Source organism: Vidua chalybeata, chromosome 3, assembly GCF_026979565.1.
Source record: "Vidua chalybeata isolate OUT-0048 chromosome 3, bVidCha1 merged haplotype, whole genome shotgun sequence".
NCBI classification, from domain to species: Eukaryota; Metazoa; Chordata; class Aves; order Passeriformes; family Viduidae; genus Vidua; species Vidua chalybeata.
In genome coordinates, this window is record NC_071532.1 from 36,152,716 (window position 1) to 36,167,207 (window position 14,492).

At 39.6% G+C, this 14,492-nt stretch overlaps 1 long non-coding RNA gene across 2 annotated transcripts; it reads right to left on the minus strand.

The window, feature by feature from the left end:
• Positions 1-344: 344 nt before the first annotated feature.
• LOC128785585 (uncharacterized) lies at positions 345-6,340 on the minus strand. Of its 2 annotated transcripts, none has more exons than XR_008429941.1 (4): positions 6,296-6,340; positions 4,710-4,954; positions 2,727-2,836; positions 345-1,385 (listed from the first exon to the last, which is right to left on the minus strand). It is a non-coding gene; the product is annotated as an uncharacterized LOC128785585 (long non-coding RNA). The 2 variants fall into 2 exon arrangements; XR_008429940.1 differs by having other exon boundaries at positions 2,727-3,311.
• Between the last annotated feature and the right edge of the window lie 8,152 nt (positions 6,341-14,492).

Here is a 14,492-nt window from a genome sequence, read left to right on the forward strand (position 1 = left end):
TGAGAGATAAAGAAGTAAAAACCAGCAAAGAAAGAATGAATAATATTTACGATCAGAAAGTACAGCAAATGTATTAAACACACCAGTGATAACACTGATGATACTGAAACAACCAAGAATTGAGTGTGACATCTGAGCCTTATAAAAACCCCAGAAAATACAATAGGCTATTATGAGGCTGTAGGATACAAAGAGGTTTCAGCCAAAAGGCCTTATTTAACCCTGCACTGGAGTTAGGCTGAAGTCTCCCATCCCAGCAGCTTTATAACTCCAGGCTTAACAAGGGACCAAAGCATCAAAGAAAATCCATAAGGGAGAATGTGTTTGGGGGAGTTATATTTAATTATAAGCGATCATGACATACATTGTAATTAGGAATGATTACAGAAAGAGTAACAGGTTTAGACAAACCATGTTCACATTAATAGCACACTCTACACCATCAGCTTGGACTGTTCCACTCTGTTAAAACAACACTGACCTACCTGCAAAACAAAATGCTTTCAGAGTCCTTAAAAATGGGGATGAAGTTGTAGGGCACGCTTGGGAAGGCACGAGTGGGAAATGGGTTAATGCGTGAGCTAATTAGCACATGTTTAATATTAGTTAGCACTTAACTAGATTGCTGTTTATTATTTTATGTCTTTATCTCCAGAGAGGTTTCCTCTTTTCCCACACTGCACGCTTGAGTCCGTCCCGGTTCCGAGCTGACGCGCAGCTCCCACCGGCACCAGTAGATGGCACAAACCATTTATTTCACTGCGTCTATCACAAGAAGAATTGGAATGTCTCAGAAGCAGAGAGACCCGTCAGCTTCAAAACAGAGCTGTGATACATCCCTCTAACATTAGAGTTGTAATCTTCAAATTAATTGTTTGTTCTTAAAAACTTAGAATATATACATATAGTACTGAACAAAAATTATATTATATATATGTAGATACATTGCATACCTTCAGAGGTAAGAGTGAAATATAGATAAGGAGGAGGAACACCAAGTATCAATTAACTACAGCAGTTGCTAAAATAGCCTATGCCTTAGAAAATAAGAAAATAAATTTGAATTATAGACATAATACAAATCAGGTTAAATTCACCAAAAAAGCAACTATTTATTTTAGAATTAGATGAAGATTTAAAAGAAACAACAAACCTGTCAAAAATGAAATGAAAATTTGACAAGGGAAAAAAGAGGACTAAATATTTGTCCAAAGCAAAAAAAAATATTAGTTTATGATCAATCATACACTCTCATCTATGAAATCCACATGATTTCTAAAGAACAAGTAAAATAGACACAAAAATCAGATTATTTTTTAAAAAGAGTATACACACTCCTGGAACAGTTGCTTTGCTGTTACAAACATGTTGGAAAACCCCAGTTCCTGGAAAGAGAACAAAAAGAGAACTACACTGAAATACAAGGCTGGGGAAGCAGCTCATGTTCTATAAAGCACAACACTTGCTCCTGTACAGTTTTGACAAAATTCCTGGAATACTACAGCAGGAAGAATCAGGCTGCCTGACTCCATTTTTCAAGTTGCAAATATAACCTATAGCTACCTAATTATAGGATTTAATGATACTTAATTTTGTATTTTCAGAGAAATATTACGACATCATGTCATTTTACAGGGCAAACCACTTAGTTTAATAGCTGCTATTCACTGCAGAAGCACACATTAAAAGCTATGCAATCATATGGTAAATTATGCTCATATCTCTTGGTCAAATTACAGCTTAATAACATGAGAAAAACTGTAAATAACATGAAGATTCATGGTTTAATTATTTTAATAGAAAGTAATGTATCAAATAATTATGAAAAATAAAGAAGCAGCCAATCTAGGTTCCAGGTCTAATGGGCTGGAATATACAAGCAACATTTTTCTGCATTAAGCCAGGAGCTCCTGGACCAAAATGTTCATAGTAAGAACATCTTAATTTTTCCTCCAATCCAGGACAACTCCAGGCAGGCAAAGCACCAGGCAGTGCTTGCCTCTCCCTCTTCCACAACTCATGAGACCCAGTGGTTGTGCAGATCAGCTCAACAGTTGATCTGAAAGCTGGCCCAACCCAGGCTGTGCCATGTGCTCAGATGTGACCCATGAGGAGAGCAGGGAATATGTAGCCAGGAGTGGAAGAACTGCTCCACACCAAAGCCTGCTAACCCCAGATTAAGGTGTAAGGCCCAACTGATTAAGTTTGGGACAATTTAGTCAGGGGCATTTGACAAGAGAATGTTTGGGTGGCAACAATTTTACAGATAAACCCAGAAATAACAGACTTGCCCACCACTGTAAAGAAACCATATTAGCACAGCTGCATAACTTAATGGAATTTAGTGTCCTATTCCCAAAGCAATGCTGTGACAACATCATTTTGCAGGGTAAATACCCCAGTTTCATTGCTGCTATGGACAGCTGGGCCATTTGCCTTAATTCCTGTGCAGCTCAGGTATCTACAAGGGTATCTAGGGGAAGGTGTCCTTGCCCAGGGTAAGGGGTTGGAATAAGATGGGCTTTAAAGCCCCTTCCAACCCAACCCATTCTGTGATTCTGGGAGTGACATGTGGAAAAACATCTCTTGTGAGTGTTGACCACATTTGCTGCTAGAGAAGTGAGACCCTAGAGAATCTGGGGGTGGTAAATACCAGTTATATACTTTGTACACAAAGCTTTTTAGCTCCTTGTGCCCTTCTCACTGCACATCACTTTAAAACTCACCATGGAGAAGGTACAGACTCATGGAATGGAATTGCTCCTGCTCTGAAGGGCTGGTTTGCTGAGGAAAGCAACAGTAGCAGTCTTCACAGTTTTGATCACCCCACAAAGGGCTGAAGAGGGAATCAGATATAAAGTGAACAGGAAGCCAAGGCAAATATCTGTCTCCAGTACATGTAAATTCCCTCCTGTCTGAAGCTCTATGCTGCTTTTCCACCTGACTCACAATTTCTCTGTAACACATTTCTGCTGCACTGAGTATACCTGCTAGTAGGGCTAGTTTATAGTCACCTACTTCCATTTGATTTAAACATATTAGAGAAGGATCATAGAAAAAGCTCAATTGGCAGTTCTGGGGAAAAAAAAGAAAAAGCAGTAAGAGGGATTAGTCATGTCTGTAACCAAGACGGAACAGCACTGATAGTCCTTCATGGTGGAAGCAGGCAACAGTCACTGTGCTCGCCCTGGAGATAAGAGAAATGTGTTTCCAGACTCAGCAAACTGTCACTGCTCTTCTCCAAAGCAGGACAAGGGTCACACAGGGCTGAGGTTTCGCTTCTAACCAGGCATCCTGTCAGTGGTGATTTCCTGAGGGAGACAGAAAGCAGAGCACAAACTAAATCAGCCAAACCGGGCATCTTTAGGAGTCAAGGGAAGTGGTAGCAGTGGACATTTCTCTGATGGCTGCACCAGGAGTATCTTTGCAGCTCATGAAGATGTCCATATAAACACAGAAAAGGATTGGAGCATGGATAACCTGAAAGCACTTAGAGTGTAGGAACACTTTTGCTAGGCCTGCACTGGGATTATAACCCCAAATTTACAGGACAGACTTGGAATTTCGTGGACCAAGATCCTAACACTGCTGACAGAGAAGCAAATGGTAAAACATCAACCTCCCTAACCCCTTTCTTCAAAGTGCAAGTTGAAATTTTGCATCAGTAATAATCTAAGGGCAGATTTGCAAAACAAACCAGAATTCTTTGTTTGTTTTTCTAACCCCACAAGGAGGCAATTGGGAAAAGGTTTGAACAAAACTCAAATCCCATTGTCAAAAGAAGGAACATGCTGGATCTGAAACAGGCCAAAAAGACAACCGCAGCAGGAGACAGGAGAAAGATTAACAAGTGAAATTGCTGTTAGACAATGAGCATTGCTGAGATGGAAAGCACAAAGGACTGGCTGACAAAAATAATTATTAGATTCACAAGTGTTTTAGATGCAAGATGATGGAGCTGATGATTTCTCTCAGCTCAGCAGTAAAATACTCCTGTTGGCTGTTTAATTGCAAACTGGGCTGAACAGCCCCCTCCAGGACACAGAAACGTCATACATTAAGATTTACTGGCAAATTTTCTTATATATAGGATATATTTCATTGTCTTATTTTCCCCTCAATTTTTTTTGTATTCCAAGTCATGTAACTATTATCCTCCCAAAACTTAAGTAAAATTCTCTTTATTAACAAAAGAAATATGAACTACACTGCAAAGGGAAGTTAGTTAAAAAAATAAAAGCTATGCTAGGTCTCTGAGAAAACTTTAGAGGCTCCTTCTCCTAACACTGGGAGACAGAAATAGGCATATTGAATTTGCAGATTGGTCAAGTTCCAAAAATTTTCCAAGGTCCTTAAAATTTTATTTTCTGAAAGCACAAAAGACACAGCTTTTATTGCTGCTGAAATTAGCTTCCCTGGGTCACAGACTACTATTCAAAGAGTGATTACAAACTAAAGAGCTTTTCTCCAAACAAGGAAGGGAAATAAATGCCATACTTACAGTATTTTAGCAACTCTTGCCACTGAGAATTTATTGTCTCAGAACAATGAAAATAAATGCAAAATAACTCAATTGATATATGCAGAGTACTATCTGCAGAGGAAAAACAACCACCCCAAAAGCAGAATAAAACCTATTTCTTTGGAGCCTTGCCAGCTTCTTCCTGAAACACACTGATTTTGGATGCCTTCCAAGGCCACCATCTCACCTGTTGTTGCAGTGGTCTTGTAGCAAACACATTTGACTTCACAGCTTCAGGTCAAAAATATTTCTTCTGCAAGCATGAGCAAACCAGAGCCCAGAGACTTCTCAGCTCTCACTTTGTAGGGCTGTTGTGAGACTTTTTTCCTACATTATTTTCTGACTTGGTAAATTTTCTGTGGGGAAGTAATCAGTCTTTGGCTCTGAGTGTGCACTGTTCCTTCAACTACCGGGACCCAAAACTTATGGTACCTTCAAGAAAAAAAAAAATTATAAATACAAATTACAGCTCAGAGGGAGAAACAGTCTTCTTTTCCTCTTGTGGGTAGCAATTGCAAAGCTACAATTAACCTCAATTAATAGGAAGGGTAAACTTTCTACAAAAAATATGCTGTTCAGGTGTTCTTCGTGAGAGCACTTGGCACTGCTTCCTCTTTGTTAACAGGGAGCTCTGCTGGGGTGAAAATTTAAGTGGCTAAACTTTAATCCAAGTGCAAAGTAGGCTTTTTCCCCCCATAGAAAAAGTAATCCTGCTAATAAAAGCTACCTGAAGAAGTTCAGAATCTGTTTGGATCCTGAGTGCCTCATTGCCCCGAAGAGCTTGCCCTGAGACCCCCATTCCATGCTCTGGCCACTGCCACATTTCAGCTCAGGCTGAATTCCTTGGTTCTTCCCTCAGGTCTATGCTCAGTGCTGCCCCTGCTGTGCCTGACGCGAGTGGACTCCCTGGGTTCCTGACCCCCCAGCTGCCCCATCACCACACATTTGTGCCATTTCTGACAGTCATCACATGGGGCTGATCATGGGGCTGCACCCAGAACTTGTGAGTTCCACCAACCCTGCCCAGCTCCTGGAAAAGTTTCTGCAATGCTTACTTTAGGCAGCAACACAACAATTAAGTTATTTTCTCTTGCTCTCACCATTCCTTCCTCCTCTTAGAGGAAGAAATATTCAAAAGTGCCAACTTCCACTCCACCTACAAGATTGGTGGAACTGACAGAAAAAGATCAAGGTCACAAGAGATAAAAAAATGGGGAAAATTACTAACTCCTGTACAGAACTGTCCCCTTCATGGTTTCTACTGCATTAAGATTACCATTTTCAACCCATCATGTCTCCCTCACATCCCTTGAGATACCTTTTATATTCTATATCCAAAAGCCATTTCCTATTGGCTTTCTCAGTATTACAGCTGTAGTAATTATGCAAAAAATAGCACTCCATGCTTGCTATTTGTATGGGTTATGTGTTTATCCCGTAGACAAGCAATACGTACCTTTAGTTGAATCTCATCAAGACAGGCTGCTAATTACTTACATATACTAATGAACTTCTAAACAGTGCTGCCCAAAGTAGAATATGCTAGACCATGCATTGTTAAAAAAAAAAATTACATCCCTAGAAGTCAAAGGCTTTGACTTCATAATTTTAGATTTTTAATTTAAAACCTCCCAGTGTATCTGAAATAGCTTTATATGTATTTTAATGTAACTTGGCTTTTTAGCTGTATACTTTTGAGGGGACTTCATACTGCCTTGTATTTCATACAACTGGCTCAGTGTGAAGGAAGGAGAGCAAACACCATATCATTACCTGAGATCAGGTGGCCTTTGGCTTGGGAATGTCCTCAGCTAACCTAAAAAGGAAGGTACAGCAGAAGATCTGAGTAAGAGAAAGACTGAAAAGATAAAAAGCTTCAAAGGCAAGAGGATATATTTCATTGTCTTATTTTCCCCTCAATTTTTTTTGTATTCCAAATTTCCAGGAACATACATGTCCTGCACCCCTCTTCCCCCTTAATCCTAGCTCCATACTCATCCCTACTGGGAAGAATGTTTTCTATAGCCACAGTGCTGCATATCCAGGTTAAAACTAACTGTAACTAACTTACATTTGTCAGGTGAGATTTCAGTGCTGGCTTAAAGCGTATGTGAAACTATGGCCTCATTAATCAGCAAATTTTACCTAATTACCAGAAGCCACAAGGGATGATCCCATTGCTGTAACATTTCACAGCTCCCATTCCCAAACTTGATGGGTTGTGTTGTCCCCTTCCATCAGGCTTGTGACCCAAATATAAGCCCACATGAACAAATTCCCATCCCCCTTGAGACCCAGTTTGTACCTGCAATGGGCTCCAGCTCACAAATTACTGCTGTTCTGCAGAGCAAGCTCTGAACAAAAACTTCTCCTGGTTTGGCAGCTCTGGCCTTACTGCACCTCATTCCACCTCAGGTCAGTAGGCAGAGGGAGGTGTAGGATCAGGATGGGAAGGTGCAAACAGACCCAGGCCCCTTTGCAGGGTTGTTCCCTGATCCCCACTACAGGCAGCACAGCTGAGGAGATGCCTTTGTTTCCCACTTGGAAAATCTGTTCCATTGAGGACTTCAGAAAAGAGAACCATTTCATTCCAGCTCAACTCCGTAGCTTGGTTTGTGCTCCTCTGACAAGCCATTAATCTATCTCACATACACAAGGATCCATACAGGAGAGGAAGAGCCTTGCTTCTGGATTACTTGGGAGACAAAACAGGGCTTTTACAGACCCTTATCACCCACCCAGCAGAGGAGGGCTGACAATGGCACATTTTCTTCTAAGACAATCTACTGCAGCCATTTCCCCCCTGCCAAGAAAAAAAACTGAACTATTCTGAAAGGTTAGAGATTGGACTACTTATCAAAGAGAGAAGAAGAATAGCTTTTAGTCTTGCCATTATCTGTTTCCATGAGAAAATCTCCATGCTTGCCCCAGAGTTCCCCTTTTGTGTCTAGTCTAGACTATCATAATAGATCTGACAATTGTTTTTATTACATAACTTTGGGAATCAGACTCGGAGAATGTGGTTATTAGAAAAATTCTGCTTTGAATAAGATAGGATAATGAGTGGCTTTTAAAAAACAAACTATGAATGCCTGTATTGTTGGTTTGCTTTCAAACTTGATTTCTCAGTCTAAAAAAAAAAGCAAAAGCCATTAAATATATTTTAGATTGTGCTAAACAGTAATATCCATAGGAAGAATTCCTTTTCCTACACTTCTTCCTGTTGATAAGAACATGGTGGAATTTTTGATGCATAGAAAAATAGGATTTGACCTTAAATTGCTGTCCCAAATGATGGTAAAGTGATAATCCCAAACCAACACTAGGTAAAACTCATGGTCACCAATTCACCAAGTTAATAGATTAAATCATCAGGGCTGGCCATCCTGCCAGTCACTCACAGCTGAAAACTCTGAAGTACTTGTATCATCCCTTGTCACTACTTGCTCCTCCAGGCTGGATACACTCCATAGTTCTGAGAAGTGAGGTGTGATAAATCTCTGTAAAGCAGTTTTGTTGCATTCATGGCCACAATACTCCACTATTTACTGAAGAAACGCCCTCACTGTGCCTCTCAGCTGCACAGCAGACACAGGCAGCCTTACAAGACATTTTGTATTAAAAATAAGGCTGATTTAGATGTGGCTTCTGCTAAGCAACTTCATATTAAACTATTTTGGTGCTATTTTGACTTCCTCCACAGTTCAACCTTCCAGATTACTTCTCTGTCCTGCTTTATACTTGGAAGGGATGGAAAAATTTGTTAGTGGTGCTAAATGGAACAGATTCCTGCTAATGGATTATTGATCATACTTGAGTGATCTTTAGAGTATCACAAGCAGAATGCCTTTCTCCCCTTTGTATAAGAATCTAATATTAAAAATATTAGCATTACATGCTGATTATTTTCATGAGGGAAAGCATTAAGCACAAAGCCCACCACTGTAAGAGGAGGTAGCACCTCTATTTTTAACTAAAGATTTTATAGGGTATTTCATCAAACTCAGAGAACCCCTTCACCAAAAAAAAAAAAAATCAGTATAAAAGTTCTCCATTACTCAGCCATAACCACGAGATTGTTGGGCTAAAATACATCACAAAGTAATTTGCTACCTCCCCACAATACCAATTTTAAACAGAGTGAAAATTAAGGACTTGGCTGATGAAAAGTACAATTTTATTTCATGTATATAGTCCTAGAAATTTTTTTCAGCTTTGTAGGTTGATTCTAACAGGCATCTTGAAACCAACCCAAAGTCCTTTTCCATCTACAATCCAGGACATTTTAGATAGATTTGAGTTAAAGGCTAATTTGCTGTAAGGTGACACCTAACTAAACTATAACATTTCTTTCCTACAGCTGGAGTCAAATGCCAGTATTTTAGATTTATTTTTTATAAAGTCAGTTTTCAGAAAAAAACTTGAGTGACAGGTTGGTCAAAAAATTATATGTAAATATAGATTGCCATCTAAGAGCCTGCCAGGGGAAAAAAAATCATCAAACTGGAGACACTATGAATAAATACCCCATTTTCAACTAAGTTTGTAATGAGGTTAGAATGGTTAAAGGCACCCCAGGTTTGCATCTGCACAGCACTGTCACACTGTGCTAATCCAGCCTTTCACTCTAGCCCAGACAGCTCCCTGGAACACTCACAGCACAACACATGCTTCTAATTACCCATTTTCTCTGTGCAGGCCGCTCTCAAGACCTGCATTTCCCAAATCGTTAAAGTCTAATTCTCCAGGAAGAAAACACATGCAGCATCTTTGCTGCAGTCCTGGAAGGAAAGAGGGAATGGCAAAAGGCCTGTCCCTCCACTCAGACAAATTGCTCACCTACATCAGCATCTTTCACATTTTGGGAAGTAATTTGGAGGTATTTGGACCCAATCCTTCCTTGCAGGGGGAAGTGAAGCTGGCTTTTGCCATGGAAGGTGTTGCTGACATGCCCCTCGGAAGTGTGGTGACCTCTGTGACACAAGGAACGTGTGTCAGCCCTGTCCTTTTCAGCCTAGGATGCCAAGTTCCTCAGTCAACCCCACCTACAAAATCGCTTATTGCTACCTGAGCACAGAGCTTGCAGGGATGCTCCCTTGAAATCTAATTCTCCAAAGGATGTTCACAAGGGAAAAATGATTCTAAGGATAGAACTAATTTCTTTTTTTTAGTTCTAATTTTCCCTTCATGGTGGAAAAGACCAGCCACAAAGGAACGTGATCAAAGACTAAGTTTAGTCACAGGTATGACAGAAGAGAGCAGCAGTTTAAAAATACAGCTTGCCAAAGGCTGAACAATAATTTATGGACTGAAATAGAGAAAAGAGTGAAAAACAAGTAAAGCATAAACAGAAAAAACCCCTCATAGCTAAAATAAAGGAGTTCATTGTGAAAACATGAAAAAATAATAATCAAGAATCCTAATGAATTGGAAGATGATTGTGTACATACTATGTACGTTCAAAAAGCTACAAATCTTCAAAAATATTGGGAAGAATGTAACAGCTTTTCTTTCAGCACAGTGTTATTTGCCCAAAAATGAAGACTGCATTTTCCTCCAGATTGTTTCTTAGTATCATCTCTCCAAGAAAAACCTAAATAGTGATTTAGTTTCTACTCCTTTCATCCTTCTACCTCTTTCTTTGCCCAACATAAAAAAAGATGCTGCTGATTTCCAAAATGAGCAATCTAAAGGAGCTTGTTTTGGAATTAGAACCCCATGTTCATCACTTGGAGAATACATTTTCATTTCAAGGCTGTTCACTATAGAACTGGGAAGGGGTAGTCAAGTTGTACATGTGACAGCATGGAAGGTAAAGGCAGTGCATTAAAAACACCTGGAACTACTGGGGGACAGTTTGGAATTTAGGCTCAGTTATAAAGCTGAGACTGGCCTGAGAGAAATCAGTTATAAAACAGTCTCACTTGGAGCTATGATCTGTATTTTATCCTGATGTGTTTTTGAATTTGGCAGCCCCTAAAGCCACTGATTATCATGGAAGTGACACCTACCACACTCTCATATCCTGTGATCCACAATCCTAGCTACAGAAGGCTGACTGCTATTCCAGAAGGGGCATTACTGTTACCTCTGGATATAAAGTGGGTTTTTCAGTTTAAATCATATTAATGACTGAAAGTTACCACATGCCTACTAAACCATAGAGAGGACAGGGCTCCACCAATCTTGTAAATATCAATTTACTACAGACAAAACAATCATCTTTAGTGGAGCTATTCATCAGTTGCCATCGGGAGTTATTTTACTTGTTAGAGAGAGAAGATTATTGCCTCAAAAGCTGGAAGATCAAGTAGTGTCCCAAATAAAGACATTATCACAATGAAGTTAGCAGTTCCATTTGAAATACAAAGTGGACCTAAGTAACAGACAATTGCCCAGAAACAATTGTTAGATTTAACACTGTGAAAAGTTTATTGGGGAAAATCAATAGTCTCTGTCAATGGCATTTGGAGCACTGACACCATAGAATATTTTATCTCAGATTCCTGAATGTTAGGGTTTGGTATTTTGAAACACAAATCCTACTAACTTTCCTAAAAAAAACCCCAAACCCTTTAAAAGTTGCAATGGGTTGGACCAAAAAATAAGGCTAAGGAATTGTATCAGAAGCAGCTATTAAAAAAAAAAAAAAAAAAAAAACACAAAAAGGCAAAAAAAAACCCCAACACTTCCAGAACTGATGAATGTTTCAGAGATGAACAGATCTGATTTAACAAAAGGGTGACAACTTGGGGTTTGCCTACTTGCAAGATTTTATTACCATGGCTTTAAGGTAGTCCCTGTGTCAGCAGAACAGCTATGCTGGGACACAAAGCAGACTTCATACCATCTTCCTGACAGTCACAGCATCACAGAAAATGGTTCAGAGCTGCAGAATCTAGAATTGTTCCTAGAGCTGAGCCTAACAGAATTTGTGCCAAGCTTATTAAACACTTTGTGAAGAACAGCTGATTTCTCCTAAGTTATGAGTATTTCTTTATAGCTATATAATGCAAGAGGAGTATTTATATCTCACTGTGCTCACTTGGTTTACATAGAGTCCCCATGTTAAAGACTTTTTTTCAGTAGAAATTTTCTGAACTCACTTGCTTGAACTTTATTAGAGGAAGGGGGAAATCGCTTACCTTTGTGTTCTGACCTCATTTCAGCATCAGCACAATTCATATGAATATGGCAAGCAAGGTTTGGCTAAGAAAGCTTCAGTTATCAGTAAGACACCAAAAAGATGGCATCTTTAAAAGACTGCAGATGGAGAATTTGCTCCCTGTAATATAGAGTGCTTTTTCCAGTTCCTTCTTAGAATCTGTTTTTCATGGATTTGTACACACTGTGAAAAGTTATTTTACAGTTTGAAGTTTAATACCTAAACCTTTCTGAGAGCTATTTTAATTATCTCAAAATATTCATCAACTGATTAACAGTTCATGACTTTAGGAAGTTTATTGATGAATACATCCCTATCTGACTTTTCCTCTGTCATGTTTTACACATTTCATACCTTTACTCTTTCAAGTGTTAATCACCAATCATCTCTGAAATTGTGCCCACCTGTTTAAAACACATTGATAATGAGACACTCAGGTTCAGTTAAAATATTCTATGAGTGCTCTTGAAATTACTTTAGGCCACTACCCTGCTGCTGTTCCAAGCAATGCCACAGATGCTCCCTAATTATGTTGTCCTTTCCTTTGCCCTGTCACCAAGCACAGGAATATTTAATTTACTCTCCACTTTTTCCCCTCAGCTCTATTTTCCAAGTTTTCCCTCAGACTGAACAACTTATTTTTTCCCCCCAAGGACACATCAGTTCTTATTTCTCCTCTCCACTCAGTTACATTCAATTTCCTGTTTCCAAGATTTTTAGGTTATGTTGTATTATTTCTTCTTACTTGTGTTTGTAACACCTGACTTATGATCATCTGCAAATGCTGTTAATATTCTTACATCCAGCATCTCTGAAATCATTGATCTGGGACATTCATCAAAACAGACAGCTGCTTTCTTCTACATAAGAATAAATGAAACAAAATGCAAAACTTGTTTGGCCAAAGACACAGTAAAGATGGAGGCAAACAAAAGTAACTGAAGAATAAAAAAAGTACATTAGAAGTTCTTCCAAAAGAAAAATAAAACAATTAAGAATGGCAGTAGATGCTCAATGAGAAGAGGGATGCTCAGGCAGGATTAGTCCTGCCATTTCTAGAATGACACAAGTCAAGAGTGGAAGGACAGAACAAATTCTCTGCATTCCTTTCAGTAGCCAAACATATTTCCTGGTCCTATTATGTCAATAATTCCAGAACAAAGTGGGACAGCTACAGGAGAAAGTGGAAACTACAAGGCATCTTCCCCTGCTTTGAGAAGAAAGCTTAGGCAACTGACACAGAGTGGTAAAGTGAAAATCAGCAGTCAGGACACGCCCCCCATAAAGGCATGGATGGGGAAAGGGCTTTCCTGAAGGATGAAGTGGAGGCTGGAGCTGTTTACAATGACACTCGACATTAACAGATTGTTTCAGCTGTGTGTTGCCCAGACATCCTTGAAAGTTTACAGCTGGCAATTTCCTCTGAATGCCTCATTCCTTTCCCTTCAGCCTCACCCAACACCTGCCTTCTCTTTGCCTTATTTCCTCAGCTCTATTTTATTCTCTTCCCTGCTCTTTCCACTTACAAGTCCTACTTTACCAGTCAAGAAATTATGATATCAACATGATATTCTTCTCTTATTTTTATGCCTCCTCCCTCAGCTTTCCCAGATGCACAACCCCTAATGCTGACACACCACCCAAGAAAATCACTCTGGTTCTAAAAAACCAAATTGACCACAGCTAAAGGAGATGATCTGCTAAAGCAAATTTACAGGAAGAGTGTCCAAAAACAAACAGAAAGCTTTAATGAGTAAAAAAAAAAAAAAAACTCTTTAGTAAAAAGAGTAAAAGTAAGAGCTCTCTAATTTCAGGGTGAACGTTAATAAGCACTGCTTGCCTATCAACATAACCTTTATTTTGTGACACTCTTAGAGCCTGGTGGCCCATCCCATCAACCTTGAACAGGGATTAAAAAAGCATTAAAAATATTAACTCCCACAAATTGTAGGGCCCCTGTGAAGAACAAATAGATCACAAAAGCTCAGCTACTTAATTCTGCTCATATGGTACCCACTGCCCGCTTTGGTTTGTGCTACTGGGTCTCCCTTCACCCATTTTTTTTTCCAGGCTGAAGAAGCCCAGCTTCCTCAGCCCCTTCTCCACCTTGAAGATGGGCTCTGTTGGACTTGCACAGGGTTTTCCACATCTTTCTTGTAGTGATGGACCAAAACTCAGGCATGGTGTGCCACATGCAGCTGCTAAGTGACCACCAGAGAGAATCACTTATGTCCTGGTTCTGCTCCTTTTGATCCAGCCTAGTGTGCAGTTAGCTTTTATCACTACCAGGCCACACTGCTGACCTGAAACTCAAGCAAATTTTTCTATTGATTCCAGCAAGGCTGAAATACCAGACTGAATACCTAATAAAGGAGCCATCAAACAGTGGCAACAAAACAGCAAGCACAAGCTTACAACAGCTCCTGATAGCATGTGTGGGAGAAAAGCTGTGATCAGATATACCCACCCTGCTAAAACAGCTGCTTTTAACTGCCTGCCCTGAGTTCCTGAAGCAGCCTTCACCTGGCTTCTTACAGAAGGGAGGTGGGAAGAGTTCAGTTCTCCCGGAGCACAGGTTACAGAAAGATAAGAAGGCTATTTCTAAAAAAAATTTAATGTGTTATTTGAGATAACAGTGATGAGGCACGAACTCTCTCCTACTCAAGCACAGGATTTAGCAAACAAACTGGCACAGCCAACCCCTGCTGTGTTTGTTACTCCTGCAATTTATTAAAACCACATTGCAGTCTGGGCATTACCAACACCTGATGAAATTGTGACACTGCACCTACTCCCAAAATAGTT